Source organism: Microcaecilia unicolor, chromosome 4 (genome assembly GCF_901765095.1).
Source record: "Microcaecilia unicolor chromosome 4, aMicUni1.1, whole genome shotgun sequence".
NCBI lineage: Eukaryota > Metazoa > Chordata > Amphibia > Gymnophiona > Siphonopidae > Microcaecilia > Microcaecilia unicolor.
Window position 1 is genome coordinate 153,084,468 of NC_044034.1, and position 18,223 is coordinate 153,102,690.

Genomic DNA, 18,223 nt, shown 5'->3' on the forward strand with positions numbered 1-18,223 from the left:
CGCCTTAGCTTCAGGAATATTCCCCAGGGCAGGATCAGAACAAAGTTTATCACGGTGCCCTTGGAACGTCATCTCATCTTCAAAAGCAGACTCAATATCTCGGCTGGCCTCTGCACTCGGTGCAGACTCAGCATCTGGACTGGACTTGCAACTCGATCCAGACTCAGCATCTGGACTGGACTTGCAACTCGATCCAGACTCAGCATCTGGACTGGACTTGCAACTCGGTCCAGACTCAGCATCTGGACTGGACTTGCAACTCGATCCAGACTCAGCATCTGGACTGGACTTGCAACTCGATCCAGACTCAGCATCTGGACTGGACTTGCAACTCGGTCCAGACTCAGCATCTGGACTGGACTTGCAACTCGGTCCAGACTCAGCATCTGGACTGGACTTGCAACTCGGTCCAGACTCAGCATCTTGACTGGACTTGCAACTCGATCCAGACTCAGCATCTTGACTGGACTTGCAACTCGGGACGCCCTCTGCCTCCTGGCAGGGACGGAACTTTAACTGAGGCTTTATCGAAAGCTTCCCTCGGACTGGCCTCGGAGACTTCAAGGGGCGTGCCATTTGAAGGAGGACAGGAGGCTCGACCCGAAGCGCCACTTGCACAGGAATCTGAGGCTCCATCGAAAGCTTCCCTCGGACTGGACTCGGAGACTTCAAAGGGCGTGCCACCTGGACGAGGACTGGAGGCTCGACCTGGAGCGCCACTTGCATAGGAATCCGAGGCTCCAGCGAAAGCTTCCCTCGGACTGGCCTCGGAGACTTCAAAGGGTGTGCCACTTGAACGAGGACCGGAGGCTCGACCTGGAGCGCCACTTGCATAGGAATCCGAGGCTCCATCGAAAGCTTTCCTCGGACTGGACTCGAAGACTTCAAGGGGCGTGCCACTTGAACGAGGACCGGAGGCTCGACCTGGAGCGCCACTTGCATAGGAATCCGAGGCTCCATCGAACGCCTTCCTCGGACTGGTCTCGGAGACTTAAGCTTCCTCGTTACTTGGACTGGAATTGGAGGTTCAGTATGAAGCATCCCCTGGACTGGACTCAGTGGCTTAGGAGGCAGCGCTACTTGAACTGGGGTCAGGGGCTTGGTCCGACGCCTCACTCGGCCCGTCTTCACAGACATGGTCAGGACCGTCCCTCGGCCCGAACTCAGCGGCTTAGCTGGAGGTTCCACTGGACTCCCTCCTCGAACTGGACTCGACACAGGTGGACTGGGGTCGTAAAGAAGAGCGAACCCACCATAGGACGACCGACTGCTCGGCTGAGGTGGCTCGAGCGGAGGAAGTCCCCGGCGTCTTCTTTCGATCTCGGCCTCCGGAGTATCCCGCAGAGCTGGGTTTTTCCAGAAGTCTGAGGCGGTACTCGCAGAGTGTGATAGCCAAATCCATGTCAGAAACTGGGTTATAGTGGACCAGACTCCAGTAGACACGCTTTCTTTCCGCTGCTGCTTCAGGAGTAGCCTTAAAGGCTGGATTCGACAGAAGTTCCTTTCGGTACTCCCATAGCCTTAAATAGGGATCCAAAAAAGAAACTAGGCTGTCCTTGGAATAAAAAAAAAAAAATCAGAATTTCCCCTCGGATTGTCCATAGGGCACGAACTTATGGGCATGAAGCCCACCTGGACTGATGATCTCGCCGAACTCATGGCCTTTGCATCCTGTCGCGTCTCTCGCGCTTGCCGCGCTCTCGAGGACCTTGGCATACCTTCAGGCTTCTTCCCCGGGAGCGCGGGGTTTGTGAGTCCATAGGCCACTACCGTGGAGCGGCAGTGGCAGGCAAAATCACCTTCCAGGTAGAGAGGAAACAAGACTGGACCGGAACTCCGGACTGGAGTGCTACACCGGAACACTCGGAACTGGAACGCACCGGACGGGTGCGCACTGGAGTGGGGCCCGCTGGACTGGACACACTGGAGTGGCCCCACTGGACTGGAACATACAGGAGTGAAACCCGCTGGACTGGAACACACTGGAGCGGAACCCGCGGAACTGGAACACCCTGGACCTAGGCTTCACCTACACTTGACTGCTTTCCCCGAGGGTTGAGCCTAAGGTTCTGGCAGCCGGTAGGACTTACAGGAACAGCAGGAATGACGATCCAGGAGTGCCCCCTGGCACCTAGGCGAAGGCAAGGCAGACAAGCAGGGACTGTCCGGGCTCTGGCAGTCGGCAGGAATCAACACAATGACTAGTAACTGTACCCAGGCTAATAGGAACGCTATACCTAGGCAAACCAGTCATACACAGGAACATACACAGAGCAAACTCAGGAGACTTGGAAGGCTATACACCAGCTAACAACTAAGCTGTGCCCAAGCTAACAAGTCTGCACTGGAAACAACACAGACACTAGCAAAGCTTTACACAGGCTACAAGCCACACGGTGGCCTAAGCTGGCTAGTCAAGTATTAGGAACAAACCCAGGGAACTAGCAAAGCTATGCACAGGCTACAAGCCAGACGGTGCCTAAGCTGGCTAGTCTGCACTAGGAACAAACACAGAGAACTAGCAGAGCTATGCACAGGCTACAAGCCAGACGGTGCCTAAGCTGGCTAGTCTGCACTAGGAACAAACACAGAGAACTAGCAGAGCTATGCACAGGCTACAAGCCAGATGGTGCCTAAGCTGGCTAGTCTACACTAGGAACAATCACAGTCTTGGGATAGTGGCTAGCAAGGGCGGCTAGTCTAACACTAGGAACAAACACAGTCTTGGGATAGTGGCTAGCAAGGGCGGCTAGTCCAACACTAGGAACAAGCACAGAGAACTAGCAGAGCTATGCACAGGCTACAAGCCAGACGGTGCCTAAGCTAACTAGTCATGCACTGGAAACACACACAGAGAACTAGCAGAGCTATGCACAGGCTACAAGCCAGACGGTGCCTAAGCTGACTAGTCATGCACTGGAAACAAACACAGAGAACTAGCAGAGCTATGCACAGGCTACAAGCCAGACGGTGCCTAAGCTGACTAGTCATGCACTGGAAACAAACACAGAGAACTAGCAGAGCTATGCACAGGCTACAAGCCAGACGGTGCCTAAGCTGACTAGTCATGCACTGGAAACAAACACAGAGAACTAGCAGAGCTATGCACAGGCTACAAGCCACACGGTGCCTAAGCTAGCTAGTCTACACAAACACAGAGCACTAGCAAAGCTATACACAGGCTACAAGCCACACGGTGCCTAAGCTAGCTAGTCTAAACAAACATAGAAACTCACACAGAGCAAACACTGAAACTGTGTACAGAGCACTCTATACACCAGGACCTTTAGATGAGATGCAAAGGCCAGGACTGTAGTCTCCAAGTGATTAATAAAGCCTTTCAACACCAGAGCCACAGCTGCAGCAATCACCTTGCAACCAAACAGAGGCTTGACACTCAGAGCAGTCAGCCCATAGGAAGGAACAGCGGGAGCCATCTTGGATACTGGCAAAGAGGAAGAGGCGGCAGCCATCTTGGAAGAGGCATAGCCCACACAGGTGAGGTCCAGTAAGGCAATCAGCACACAGAGCCAGAGAGAACCTAAGACAGACACAGAGACAAGCAGAAGCCAGCACAGACACTGACTCCCAGAAACAGGGTAAGTCTGAGGGTTGGCACGGCCACAGACGGGACAGGACCATTGTTATTCTAGATTTAAAATGTCAGTTTTTGAGGGAGGGGAATACGGTCAGTTTAGCTGCTTGACACCGAAACATGACATTTAGTTTCTAAACACCACAACATGCACATTACTGTTGCCACATGAAGCAGCTAGTCTGATGTCTTCCTCCTTTCTCAGGCCCTGAATTCAACAAAGACAACAAATGGCTGTTACATGCTTTGTAAATGTAAGGCTTACAACATTCACATACATTCAGTACAATGTTTATAAGCTTTTGCACAGTTGAGTGCTTTTCTCACAGAAAATGGACATACAAAATTGCTTACTCAATATATATATTTTTTTATTACATTTGTACCCCGCGCTTTCCCACTCATGGCAGGCTCAATGCAGCTTACATATTGTATACAGGTACTTATTTGTACCTGGGGCAATGGAGGGTTAAGTGACTTGCCCAGAGTCACAAGGAGCTGCCTGTGCCTGAAGTGGGAATCAACTCAATTCCTCAGTTCCCCAGGACCAAAGTCCACCACCCTAACCACTAGGCCACTCCTCCAGACAGTATATGTAAGTTTACCTGGATTCCGTGGAGATGTTACTGGGAAAATGGCAACAAATGAGCGCTGTTTGTTAATATGCTTTATCATTTGGTGTTTAATGTTTGTATTCTATATTTTTATTACACAACACCCTGGGTGGCTTTTTGGGAGGCTGATCTAAACACATTTACATAAAAGGTTCATTACCACTGCAGACTTAAAAGACAGTTACAGCACAATGTCAAATCCAAGGAGTATCCACTTCTGACCTTCCCTACCTAGCAGTCAGTAAAGTGGTTAATTCAAATATAATATTTTCTAGGAGCACAAACAGCTCAGATCCTACACCTGATGTAGAATTGTTAATACTCAGCTGGTTTTAACACTGTAACCTCAACCTATGAAGCACTTTTAGCTTTCTAAAGAATAGTGTTCAAAGTCAGTGGTCCGTGGGCAGGGCCGTGCCAACACAGTAAGCGGGGTAAGCAACGCAGGGGGGTGCCGACCTCTGGAGGGCACCTACCGTTTCCTGAGGTCAGCTCACTTGCAAAATGTTTTACCTGAAGCTGTGATTCTCCTCTCTCCCCTGCCCTCCCCTCTTCAACCACAATGCTCACTGAGGCAGGCAGACTCTGCTGAAGTTGTTTGCAAGAATACAACCAGTGCTATTTATGTCTTTGGTGTGGGACGAACTCCTCATTCAGGGTGAGCTTGAACAACATGCAAATTAAAGAGAACAGCCAGGTTTGGAGGGAGGTGTGCAAGTGAGACTGGGGAGAAATAAAAACTAAATAGTGTAATTGTTAAAACCTGTAAGTGGTTCAAGTTTTGTTTTTTTTTCTCTGAGCTTGTACACCAGAGGAGGGCATGACTGCAATGATGTTTGCATAATTATAGGTAACCGGATAGCTACAGCTAAAAGCCATTTCATTGGCTGATGGTTCAAACAGTAGTTTCAGAGGAAGCTTTTAGCTGACGTGTAGTGTAGAAGAGCTGGTAAGTGAAAATCTGATTGTTTTTGTTGGTGTTTGTTTTTATATAAAAGATTCTCCTTAGATAGGAAGAGTCTGTGATATGTGAAATATATTTTGCTTTAATGAAATTGCTAAACTTTAGAGTCAGAGACTTATCAATGATCAGAAAAAGAAAGTCACCAGACAACAAAGGTAGAGAAAAAATCATTTATTTTCATTTTAGTGTTTGGAATATGTCCACTTTGAGAATTTACATCTGCTATCTTATTTTGCAATGTATAGCAATTTGTTTCTAAGAATATTGCTGACAATTCCTGTCAGTGTGGCAAGTGGTGAGCGATCATTTTCACGGTTAAAAATCATAAAAAACTAGTAAAAAATACCCGTTTCAAAAGGGAAGGAAACGGGCGCTAGCAAGGCCATCCCCCACCCTCCCTGTTTCAGACTCTGCCGTCCCTCCGTTTTCACCCCCCCTTTCCGCGACCCAGTCGACCTCCCTTCTCGGCGAAAACCGTCCCCCGCTGCCATCCAGTACCTGTGCTGACAGGGGACCCCAACCCCCATCAGCAGAAGTCCTGTGCTGGCCTTCAAGGTGTTGCTTCTTCAATGATTTTGTGTCCAAGTTGCTCTGCGTGCATCTGACATCAGATGCATGCAGAGGAACTTGAACCGAAGATCATTGAAGAAGCAACGGCGCGAAGGGCAGCAGAGGACTTCGGCTGATGGGGGTTGGGGTCCCCTGTCAGCACAGGTACTGGACGGCGGCGGGGGACGGTTTTCGCCGAGAAGGGGGGTCGACTGGGTTGCAGAAGGGGGTGCAGTGGGCTGTAACATATGGGGAGGAGTACCCTATTCCTCCCCTTGCTTTGGTATCAGCTGTCACTGACGTTACTGCGTGCCTGCCTAGCAGACCACCTCCGAGGGAGGCACAGTCCCAGGCACATCCTGTTGGAGGTGAGAATTATTATATAGGATTATTTGTGATCAAGTATTTCGCAAGAAAGGCTTGTAAGCCTTGCCATGATTGCTATTGAGAATGATATATGTGCCCAGTTAGATATGAAAGATTTAATTACTAATTTCGTGAACATGAAAGCATATAGGCGTAGACTGGGGGGGGGGGGGGGGGGGGGGGCCAATGCCCCCCCAAACGACGAGGCGCCGCCGCGCCATTAGTTAAAAAAAAACCACATGCACGCACGCGCTCCTCTCCATCCGCTTGGCTTCCCTGCTCTCTCTGTCTGCGTCCCGCCTTCCTCTGACGTCAGAGGAAGGCGGGACGCAGACAGAGAGGGCAGGGAAGCCAAGCAGAGTAGCGGACGGAGAGGAGCGTGTCCGTCTACCCCTCTCTCTTCCTCCCTCCCTCCCTCCGCCGCAGGCAGCAGTCTTTTCCAGCGTTCCTGGCAGCGGTAGCGTTGTACACACTGCCTTCGGCTCTGCCCTGAAGCCTTCTCTTCAAGTTCCTGTTCCCGCATAGGTGGGAACAGGAACTTGAAGAGAAGGCTTCCGGGGCAGACCGAAGGCAGCGTGTACATCGCTACCGCTGCCAGGAACGCTGAAAAGCTGAAGACTGTTGCCTGCGCCGGAGGGAGGGAGGAAGAGAGGGGGTAAATGGAGTCACCATCTTGGACCTCGCGGGGGGGGGGGGGGGGGAGCAGAGAGAAGATGGATGGTACTGGGAGGGGTGGGGAGCAGAGGGAAGGAGCAAGAGATGGATGGGACTGGGAGGGGTGGGGAGCAGAGGGATGGACCAGGAGATGGATGGGATTGGGAGAGGTCAGGCACAGCAGAGGGAAGGAACAGAAGATGGATGGGACTGGGAGGGGTGGGGAGCAGAGGGAAGGAGCAAGAGATGGATGGGACTGGGAGGGGTGGGGAGCAGAGGGAAGGAGCAAGAGATGGATGGGACTGCGAGGGGTGGGGAGCAGAAGGAAGGAGCAAGAGATGGATGGGACTGCGAGGGGTGGGGAGCAGAGGGAAGGAGCAAGAGATGGATGGGACTGCGAGGGGTGGGGAGCAGAGGGATGGACCAGGAGATGGATGGGATTGGGAGAGGTAAGGCACAGCAGAGGGAAGGAGCAAGAGATGGATGGGGACTGGGAGGGGTGGGGAGCAGAAGGAAGGAGCAAGAGATGGATGGGACTGCGAGGGGTGGGGAGCAGAGGGAAGGAGCAAGAGATGGATGGGACTGGGAGGGTGGGGAGCAGAGGGAAGCCTACTGGAAAGAAGACACTGCATAAAACAGAAGACACTGGGACCAAAGCGAATAGAAAAACTAAATGATCAGACAACAAAGGTAGATAAAAGTATTTTATTCATAATTTATTAATTGAAATGTGTCAGCTTTTTGAAATGTGCATCTGTGATATTTTGCCTGTAAATTTCAATTCCTTCCTCCACATTAGCATATTCATTTGCATATGTATATATGCAAATGATATGCTAATATGCTCCGCCCATTCTTTGCCCCCCCCAAATGAAACAGTCAAACTACGCCTATGATGAAAGCACGAAAAGCTAAGTGGTTGTAAACCCTCTATTTGTTCAGCAATCCCACAAAGATGCACTCCATCTTTCAGCTCCTATTTCCTTTGCATCTTGTGCCACGGGGGAGGGGGGCGCCAACTGATAGTCTGCAGGGGGGCACCAGAGACCCTAGGCATGGCCCTGTCCGTGGGCTTCACAGTCATGTAGACTCCACCCAGAAAGGACAGAAGAGAGGTGACCATCTGTGTGCATTGAGAGGATCCTATCTGCACTGAGGACCAGCTGCAAACATATATCAATGCTTGTCTTCTTTACAGTTAAATATATTTATGCATCCTTTGAAGGATCAGATGGTCATGAAGCTGTCTGACATTTATGTGGTATCTTTGGAGGAAGGATCCAAACACTGACAGATCTAATGACAATCATCCCACAGGATGTTGTAAAAATTCTCAAATATTCTGAATATAGGAAGCATATATAATAAAAACACATCCAACCCTGTGAGTGAAGCTTCACCTATATAGCCTGTAACTGCAGCTAAATTCTTATAGCTAGTCGCTGTCGAGCTTATCTGAAAGTCAGAGCGGTGAGGTGATTGCACTCCTTTCTCAAGCCCCGAAAAACAAATATACAAAACACACGCAACTAAATGTATTAGAATGTTATAATCCACACAAGTTACTGCAGCACGAAACCTAATGATGAGCGGTGGCAACAGAGCCAAAGCATCCCCCCCCCCCCCCCCCCCAATGTAACGGAGAAAAGCGCATTGGAACTGGCGAAATAGGTAACGGGAGAGCGAGAGGAAGGGTCCACGTCACCGGACACAGATTGAAACCGACTGCGGGATCCGTAACGGAATGGGATAGTCGGAGGCCGAAAGCCGGCAGCAGTAAGAGAAGCGCGACCGAGCCACCCACCCCCGAATCCGCTCATTCCTAGGAGCGATGCCCCCGGCTTCCTCCCTCTTACCCGGCTGCTCGTGGAGCTTCCTCTTCTCCAGAATTAAAAGCAGACAGAACCGCTAAGGGGGAAGGAGCACGTCCACATGAAGGCGCGTTGTGGGAAGAACTACCGAGGGGGCGGGGCACTTCCAGAACCAGAAGGCGGAGTCCGGGAAGAACCACCGAGGGGGAGGAGGGGCAGTACTCGTGGACAGTTGTGTCATCATCTAGCCACACAGCTGAAGTGACCTCTGTGGGCAAAAGGTAAAAGACGGATACAGCAGGATCCTCCCGGATTCGATTTAAAAACCGTTAAAAGTTCATTTTTTTCTTTGCCCAGTTGTTTACATATGGACATTTTACATATATCCTCCAAAATAAATGTTTTTAGAAGAAGACAGCTGAAGTTTTTAACGCTGAGGATTATTCTCTCGGGATCTTCCTATTTCCTTACCAATCTTGGCCTGGGGGCGTAACCTGGCGGATCTGGCGTTCTCAAGCTTAAAACAAGGGGGCAGATGCACTAAAGCTAAATGAGCCTTTAATGACTCTCCAACGAGGAAAATTTGATCCGTTGCATGCATCAAAGGGCTTTTACCGAGGAAGCCAGCAGCTAACGAAAACGGAATGGAGATGAGCAATTAGTGTGAAAACCCCATTGAAACGACATGCACTAACCTTTTCCGATTGCCTTTACGCAGGAAAAAGGCAGGAAATCTAACGAGAGGTCTGGACCTCTCGTTAGGACAGCTCTGTGCCAGGAAAAATCATTAAGAGAAAAAATAAACAAACTTTGAGCCAATCCCAGCGCATTAGCAGAGCTAAAAGCGCTGTGATTGGTCCAAAGGACGTCAGAAAAACATAAATAAATAAAAATTAAAAAAAGGGTCGGGAGGGGGCAAGGGCGCTCATCAGGAGCGTTCTGTACGGACGGCCTTGCCCCCCCCCCCGCTGCTCCCCACTTTCCGCCGCTCCCCCCACCCCGAAAAAGCAAAATTCAAGCAGCCCTGCTCCCCACTTTCCGCCGCTCCCCCCCACCCCGAAAAAGCAAAATTCGAGCAGCTCCTGCCCCCCTCCCTTCCTCACTACTCTCTCACCTCAGCTCCGCCTCCCGACATCCTCCGTCCTGTGCCCCGCCCCTTTTGGGTCGTCGCCGCCATTCCCCTCCTCCATCGGGCCCCCCTCCCTCTTACCGGGCCCGTGCAGCGCCTCTCCCTCTGTCCGAAGGCGCTGCACGGGCAAGAAGAAAGCCTGATGCCTGCCTTCGCCCAGCTTCGATGGCGCGTCTTTCTCCTGCTGGGCCCGCCCCTGTCTGACGTCAGACGTCAGACGTCAGACAGGGGCGGGCCCAGCAGGAGAAAGACGCGCCATCGAAGCTGGGCGAAGGCAGGCATCAGGCTTTCTTCTTGCCCGTGCAGCGCCTTCGGACAGAGGAGAGAGGCGCTGCACGGGCCCGGTAAGAGGGAGGGGGGCCCGATGGAGGAGGGGAATGGCGGCGACGACCCCAAAAGGGGGCGGGGCACAGGACGGAGGATGTCGGGAGGCGGAGCGGAGGTGAGAGAGTAGTGAGGAAGGGAGGGGGGCAGGAGCTGCTTGAATTTGCTTTTTCGGGGTGGGGGGAGCGGCGGAAAGTGGGGAGCAGCGGGGGGGGGGCAAGGCCGTCCGTACAGGACGCTCCTGATGAGCGCCCTTGCCCCCTCCCGACCCTTTTTTTAAATTTTTGTTTTGATTTGGGAGCCATGTGCTTTTGATTTGACTGTGTTTTGACTGTTTGTGGCATGCGCAGAGCAGCTAACATAACGCTTGGCTGCTCTGCGCATGATTTGGGGGCCGATTAACGATGTGTATTGTGATTCTTTGATACATTGTACGTTTCTATACCGATCTGAGCATGTGTGACTTTTTTTTTTGGTGCATTCTTCGTTTTTTAAAAATCATTAGGGCCTTTAACGATTTTGATTTTTTTACGTTTGCTTGATGCATCTACCCCAAGGTTTAGAGGCAGATGATGCAGCAACCAAACGTAAAAAAATCTAAATCGTTAAAGTCCCTAACGATTTTAAAATAACGAAGAATGCACCAAAAAAAAAAGTCACACATGCTGAGATCGGTATTGAAACGTACAATGTATCAAAGAATCACAATACACATCGTTAATCGGCCCCCAAATCATGCGCAGAGCAGCCAAGCGTTATGTTAGCTGCTCTGCGCATGCCACAAACAGTCAAAACACAGTCAAAACACAAGCACATGGCTCCCAAATAAAAATAAAAATTAAAAAAAAGGGTCGGGAGGGGGCAAAGGCGCTCGTCAGGAGCGTCCTGTATGGCCGTCCTTGACCCCCCCCCCCCCCCACCCGTGGTCGCCGTTCCCCCCTGCCCCACTTCCCCCTGCATTCTAAATTAAAAAGCAAGAAGAAAAGCAAACGTACCTTTAGCAGCCCCGGCCCCCCTCCCTTCCTCACTACTCTGTCTCCCCTCAGCTCCGTCTCCCGACATCCTCCGCCCTGTGTCCCGCCCCCTCTTGGGGTCGTCGCCGCCATTCCCTCCTCCATCGGGCCCCCCTCCCTCTTACCGGGCCCGTGCAGCGCCTCTCTCCTCTGTCCAAAGGCGCTGCACGAGCAAGAGAAAGCTGATGCCTGCCTTCACCCAGCTTCGGTCGCGCGTCTCTCTCCTCCTGGGCCCGCCCCTGTCTGACGTCGGTAACCTACGTAGGTTACTGACATCAGACAGGGGCGGGCGCAGGAGGAGAGAGACGCGCGACCGAAGCTGGGTGAAGGCAGGCATCAGCTTTCTTCTTGCCCGTGCAGCGCCTTCGGACAGAGGAGAGAGGCGCTGCACGGGTCCGGTAAGAGGGAGGGGGGCCCGATGGAGGAGGGGAATGGCGGCGACGACCCCAAGAGGGGGCGGGGCACAGGGCGGAGGATGTCGGGAGGCGGAGCTGAGGGGAGACACTTCTGTGTTAGATCCGAGTCGGGCTCTAGCGACCCGTTTGGGCTGGGCAAAATGTAAAAAAATCACAACACAGAACAGTTCAGAATTGCTCTAAGCTTCGGTTTTCTTGGGACAGAGTAGTGAGGAAGGGAGGGGGGCCGGGGCTGCTAAAGGTACGTTTGCTTTTCTTCTTGCCCGTGCAGTCTGAGGACGGGGATGCATGCCTAGAAAAAAAATATTTTTGAACTCCTTGGGGCTTGTAGAGGCTTCTGTTTATGGATTGTGTCTTTCAGTTTCCTTTTGACCAATCACAGCGCTATTAGCTCTGCTAATGCGCTGGGATTGGCTCACAGTTTGTTTGTTTTTTCACTTTACTATTTTTCCTGGCACAGAGCTGTCCTAACGAGAGGTCCAGACCTCTCGTTAGATTTCCTGCCTTTTTCCTGCGTAAAGGCAATCGGAAAAGGTTAGTGCATGTTGTTTCAATGGGGTTTTCACACTAATTGCTCATCTCCATTCCGTTTTCGTTAGCTGCTGGCTTCCTCAGTAAAAGCCCTTTGATGCATGCAACGGATCAAATTTTCCTCGTTGGAGGGTCATTATAGGCTCATTAAGCTTTAGTGCATCTGCCTATTAATGACAGAAGGAGCGCTTCTTTGTTTTCACGGCCGCTACTGCTTACAGTATGCAGCGATCACCAGCCATAACCCAGCGCTGCACAAATTTTTTAGAAAGTTAAACAAAGAGGTGCAATAGACTGGAGTGGAAGTGAGCCTATCTAAGGAAGCCAATTTGGTTAATCTCTATTTCCACTCCCCCCCCCCCCCCCCGCGCAGCCGTCATTGCATCCCACCTCTGTGACAGAAAAACTCCAAAGAGCTCTCTGCGTTTTACCCAACCTTCCGCCTCTGGTAGTATAATTATTGAACACACCTCTCAGGCAGTCCCACTGTCCAGCTTCTTCAGGAGATCTCTTATTTTACAGGGGCTTAGCTGGGGGGGGGGGGGGTCCAGAGCCCGAGGTGAGGGGGCACATTTTAGCCCCCCTGGTGCCACCGACCCCCCCCCCCCCGCCACCATTGCCAACACCCCCCGCCAGCACCACCACCACCAACAACTTTGACCCCCCCCTGCCGACGACCCTCTTGACCCCCCCTGCCCGCCCACCCACCCACCATTGCCTACCTTTGCTGGAGCCTGGCGGGGGACCTCAACCCCTACCAGCCGAAGTCTTCCTTCATTTGGTTTCTGAGTCTGACATCCTGTAAGGTAGCAGACGGCGACGGTGGGTTGCTGGCAGGTTGGCGGTGGGAGGGGGGTTGAGAGAGTCATCAGCAGGGGGTCCAGGGCCAAATCTACGGGGGCCCAGGCCCCCGTGGCCCCATAGTAGCTACGCCCCTGCTCTCAAAGCGCTCCTGATTAAAGATGATGCAAATGCCTGACCTGCACCAGCTCCGCACGGGAGAGGCTTCCTTCTTGGCTAACTAGCAGCTGCGCAGCAGTGTGTGCTGCTATGGCGGCTCAAGTTATTTCATCTGACGATCAGAAAGAAAAGAATTCAGAGATTATGGTGCCGGCGGGCTCACTTGACCACTTTACAGCTCCTGCGCCTCGTGAGTGGTGCTCTTCATGCTGTGTGTCTGTCTGATTGTGCTGTGCAGCTGTGGGCGGGGCTCTTCACGGCTCAGTCAAGGAGGTCGTTTGTGGGAGGTAGCTTGAAAATGTAGGGCTCAGCATAGCAGTGCCTGTGATGCAGTGAGTCACTTGGAGGCAGGAGCCGGTGTGTGGGGGCCACAAGGGTAGGTGCTAGTGTTGCTGGGAAGCAGGAACATGCAAGATCAATGATCAATGATGTCCTTTAAAGCTGCAGCAAACTGCATGTGCTGGAAATGGTGCCTAAAATCAGGCACCTGACTGGCTACTAGAGTAGAGGGGGCTTGAGAGAGGAATAGGGGGCTCATCGGCAATCCGCCCGGGTGTCAGCCACCCTAGGAACGCCACTGCAGCGGGGCCCTAATATATCAATACATCTATCAAGAAAACTGAAGAAGCCAAAGTACTATAGAATACTACACAGAAAACTGATGCTCACAGAATACGTTGGTCACACACACACACACACACACAACACAAATACAGAATAAGTGACCACAAACCATAAACAAATTAAATCAAAATCCCAAGAGGCCAGACCTTGCATTTAGCACAGCACAGAGAAATACAAAGAGATGCATTTTCTCCTATACCGTTCAAAATCACATGCAAGAGACAGTGTTAGGGGAGATACAACTAGGGCAACTGCGTTTGGCCCCCTAGCCAGAGAGAACCCCAGGCCAGCTGGAAGCTGAAGAAGGTGCAGCCTGTTAGTAAGCTTTTGTGTCCCCTCCCAAATTTCTGCCTTGGGCCCCAGCCATATCTAGCAGGATGTACATTTTTTAAATCTGACATATTCTAGTCACAAAATAGAAAAATAAAATTATTTTTTTCTACATTTTGTCTGCTCATTTTATTTTTCAAGTCATGTTGTTCCCAGGCTCTGGTTTCTACATCCTTCTCTTAACTCACTCACCAAGGTCTCATGTCCATTTGATAGTTCTACTCTCTCTCTCCATGTCCACTATCCATTTTCTTCCATCTCTGTACCTCTATCTTCCTCCATGTTTAGTATCTCCCTTTCTCTGTGTCCCTATATTTCTCAGTCCAGCTTCTCCTCTGTCTTCGTTCCCAGTGCCAATATATCTCTACCCTCTCTGACCCTACCCCATTCAACTTTTGTCCCTCTCACTCCCTCCCCTTTACAGCATCTGGTTTGGTTGCTTGTTTCCCTGCCTGCCCACCCACCCCGCCCTCCCTTCCTCCCTCACACTGTAGGTTTAGTATTTGTTCTTTTTCCTTCATCTCCTTGGTCTAGTATCTCTATTTCCCTTCCCTCCCTCCTTGTGCTGTACCAGCAGTTCTCTCCCTTCCCTCCAGTTTCCTGTCCCTCCCATGTCCAGCAGCTCTCTCCCTTCCCTCCATCCCCCTCTTGCTCCCACATCCAGCAGCTATCTCCCTTCCATCCAGATCCCCTCCTCCTCTTCCTCCAGCAGCTCTCTCCCTTCCAGTCTCCCCCTCCTCTTTCTCCCAGTCCAGCAAATGTCTTCCTTCCCTCCAGCCCCCTTTTCCTCTGAAGTCCAGCAGCTCTCTCCCTTCCATCCAGATCCCCTCCTCCTCTTCCTCCAGCAGTTCTCTCCCTTCCATCCAGTCTCCTCCTCCTATTTCTCCCAGTTCAGCAGCTGTCTTCCTTCCCTCCAGCCCCCTCTTCCTCTGAAGTCCACCAGATCTCTCCCTTCCCTCCAGTCCCTTCTTCCTCTTCCTCCCTTGCCCAGCAGCTCTCTCCCTTCTCTCCAGCCCCTTCCTCCTCTCCCTCCCCTGGCCAGAAGATTCCATCCAGATCCCCTCCTCCTTTTCCTCCCACCTCCAGCAACTCTCTCCCTTCCATTCAGTCCCCTCCTCCTCTTCCTCCCACATCCAGCAGCTCACTCCCTTCCCTCCAATCCCCTTCCTCCCACAAGTCCAGCAGCACTATCCCCCCCCCCCCCAAGTGCAGCACTTCTGCCTTCCTCCAATTCATCCTGCCCCAATCCAACACCCTCACTTCCTTTTCTCCCACGGCTCCGGGTCTGGCTGTCCGGGAGTGTTGCCTGCCTCAAATTCTGCTCCTCCCCGCCGCTGCCTCAGTCCCTGAAGCATTCTTTTTTGGCCCATCGCCGGCAGCACTGCAATTCACACAGGCAGCTCCGCTCCCCTTTGCCGCGTCCATCCAGCCCTCTCTGCACTTCCTATTTACCTAGGGCCAGATGGACGTGGAAGATGGGAGCGGAGCTGCCTGTGTGAATCACAGCACTGCCAGCAACGGGCCAAAAAAAAATACTGCAGGGACCGAGGCAGTGGCGGGGAGGAGCAGAATTTGAGGCAGGCAACTCTCCTGGATGGCCAGACCCGCAGGAGAAAAGGCAGTGAGGGATGTTGGGTTGGGGCTAGTTAAGGCGGGCCTTGAGCAAAAGTGGCTGGACCTAGGCCCTGCTGCCAACTTAGTTAATAGTCAAGCTGGCAACAAGGGTGGCCCTGTGTGGCTAGATGATCAACTATCCAAGGAGAACTACCCGTACAGGTAAGCAACTTCTTTTACTCCATGGACAATGTGAGCATTTAGCCACACAGCTGAAGATTCTCAAGCTAAAAGAAAGAATTCAGAGTAACAAGTTAAATACAGACTTAAATGTAAAGGTATAAAAATTGGTGGAGGAGGTGAGTTGGTGCCTCACAAGGACGATGATAGAACCAATCTCCCAATGTGTCAGCCGCTGATGCATCATCTGTGCCAGTGGTTCCCAAACCTGGTCCTAGAGGCACCCCAGCCAGTCAGGTTTTCAGGATACCCACAATGAATATGTTTGAGAGAGATCTGCATGCACAGCCTCCACTGCATGCAAATCTCTCTCATGAATATTCATTGTGGATATACTGAAAACCTGCCTGGCTGGGGTGCCTACAGTACCAGGTTTGGGAACCACTGATCTATGCAATAGTGCTTTGTAAAGGTGTGCATAGATGACCACGTTGCTACTCAATAGATATCCAACCGAGTTGCATGATGTAGGAGTGCTATAGAAGTTGCCACAGACAGGAGGGAGGTGGTATGCTGTGACGTGGAATGTCTGCAGATTGTGGCTCATAAGTCTACTGATAGCAAAAGGACACACACTTAGCTATCCACCTAGACAGAGTAGATTTTGTTACTGGTTGTGGTTGGTGAATTGATTGCAAAGATAGAAAAAGTTGTGAAGGACGATTAAGAAAATCTGTCCATTATAAATATATTCTGATGGAGGTCATGTGATGCGGTGAGGAGCGTCGGACGTGTTTGTCTGGAGCTGCTTGGGGGTGTGCTTCCCAATCCTTTTCTTATGAATGGATTATTCTGATAAATTAACACACTTGGATCAGGAGTTGTACCTGCGGCTTTTATGGACAAATTTCTACTTTTGCCGGCCACGATGGTGTCTAAATCAGCAAAAAAAGGTTCCGACCAAGGCAAACAGGTGGAGGACAAAATGGCAGATTCCCCGCCGGCCCCGCACCTCGCCTGCACGGAAGAAATTATCATGGAGCTTACAACTTCAGTGGTGCAGGCGTTAGACCCTCGCTTCCAACAATTATCGGAACAGATTGCAGGAATTTCTCAACTCACATCAGAGCTGGCCTGGAGAATGGGCAAATTGGAGTACAACATCTCCGACCTGGAGGATGGAGCGCAGTCTCAGAGTGAGGAGTTAACACGGCTGTTGGAGATGGTAAAGGCGCAACAAGTCAAGCTCGATGACTTAGAGAATCTGGCCCACAGGGATAATCTTCGGTTCATGGGCATATCAGAGGAAATTTTAGAGAACTCTCTGAGAGTAACGCTAGAAAAGCGGCTGAGTGACCTGCTACCGCCAGAAAACAAGGAATTACCGATGCAACTGGACAGGGTGCATAGATTGGGCACCCGGAGGCCTGGTGAGCGGAGACCGAGAGTGGTAATAGTCAAGTTCCACAGCTCAGCGCAAAAAGACTCTTTTCTACATTATTATCGTACACATAGGGAAGAGATCCGATTTGAAGAAGCACAGGTGAGAGTGTTTCAAGACTACTCAACAACGTTGTCGGCTCGGCGTAAGCTGTTTAACCTGGTGTGCGCAAAGTTGGTAGAAAAGAATAGAAAGTTCCAGATGCGCTACCCTGCGGTTTTGAGAATCTACAGTGACAGACAATGGAAATCTTATGAATCACCGGAAGACGCGTTAGACTGGTTAAATGGACAGTCGGCAAACTAATTGGTACCATGACTGTGTTACATGATCGGTATTACGCCAGAGTTTGCATGTGGCAAGGCGGGTAGAAGGGACATATCTAGATCCACTGTTTCCCATTTAAACCGGTGATGTATGGTAAGAGGGAGGTGAAGGTGTGGGAGGATACTGGCTGTACAGTGTAGAGGTTAATTGCTGATTTTGTTCATGTTTTATAGGGGATTGCATGTTCTTTGATAATTGTGGGGGCACACCCCAAAGCGTCATAACGTGACCACTTACTCCCCAGTGGTGCAATGTGGGGGGGGGGGGTTGAGTGCTGGTCCTTGGGGAGGGATGGTTGGCTGGGACGGGAGGGCATTTTGGGCAGTCTGGAAGGGGGGAGGGGAGGAGTGGGAGGGAGCGGGGGGGGGGGATGGCGGGCACTATCTTGGGGGTTGCGTGTGATGATTGTCAGTTGGGTGTGCTTGCCACATGAGAGAACAACTATGGTGAAGTGAATTCCTACGTACTGCAGCAGAAAGAGGATAACTGATGTCTCTCGGGCGAGGGCTGGGCGCCCGGGAGCTTTATTTGCTTTGGATACATTGAACTGTCACGGGATGGAGACTTGGGACCCAGGTTAAAGTGCAAGCCCCTAGACTAATCTCTTGGAATGTCTCGGGCATTAGCTCACCAATAAAACGAACAAAAATCTTATCAACATTGCAGCGTCACAAAGTTTCCATTGCATGCCTTCAAGAGACAAAATTGTCTGATGCTGAACATTTGAAACTTAGGCAGAGATGGGTGGGTGAGTGTTTTTTCTCCTCAGCCCATGGAAGGAGAGGTGGGGTAGCAGTACTCATTCACAAAAATATGCAATGTAAGGCTAAAGTAGTGACAC

The 18,223-nt window shown here is 51.3% G+C and overlaps 1 protein-coding gene across 1 annotated transcript in view; it reads right to left on the reverse strand.

The window, feature by feature from the left end:
• LOC115468777 (CD59 glycoprotein-like) overlaps positions 1 to 8,707 on the reverse strand; it is a 30,537-nt gene extending 21,830 nt beyond the window's left edge. Inside the window, exon 1 of the mRNA XM_030200756.1 lies at positions 8,599 to 8,707. The gene's annotated coding sequence lies outside the window, so the exon portion shown is untranslated. The remainder of the gene's footprint in view (positions 1 to 8,598) is intronic.
• Positions 8,708 to 18,223: the final 9,516 nt, after the last annotated feature.